Raw genomic sequence first — 286 nt, 5'->3', positions numbered from 1 at the left:
GGAGGAGGAGGAGAGGAGGAGGGGGACAGCGGGGCAGGGAAGGGAGAAGAAAAGCGGGTGAGCATGGGGGGTGAGGAGGGGGGAGGAGGGGAGAGGAGGGGAGGGGTAGGACGTGTGAATATGAGGGAAAGAGGAGGAGGGAAGGAGGAGGAGGAGAGGAGGAGGGGGACAGCGGGGCAGGGAAGGGAGAAGAAAAGCGGGTGAGCATGGGGGGGGAGGAGGGGGGAGGAGGGGAGAGGAGGGGAGGGGTAGGACGTGTGAATATGAGGGAAAGAGGAGGAGGGGG

General features: G+C 65.4%; 1 protein-coding gene across 1 annotated transcript in view; it reads right to left on the bottom strand.

The window, feature by feature from the left end:
• Positions 1-286, bottom strand: part of LAMA5 (laminin subunit alpha 5) — a 44481-nt gene that overhangs the window by 8387 nt on the left and 35808 nt on the right. The window lies entirely within an intron of this gene.

Source organism: Hylobates moloch, unplaced genomic scaffold, assembly GCF_009828535.3.
Source record: "Hylobates moloch isolate HMO894 unplaced genomic scaffold, HMol_V3 SCAFFOLD_21, whole genome shotgun sequence".
Lineage (NCBI taxonomy): Eukaryota > Metazoa > Chordata > Mammalia > Primates > Hylobatidae > Hylobates > Hylobates moloch.
Note: the sequence above shows the minus strand (reverse complement) of the source record. Positions and strands in the feature narration are given on the sequence as shown.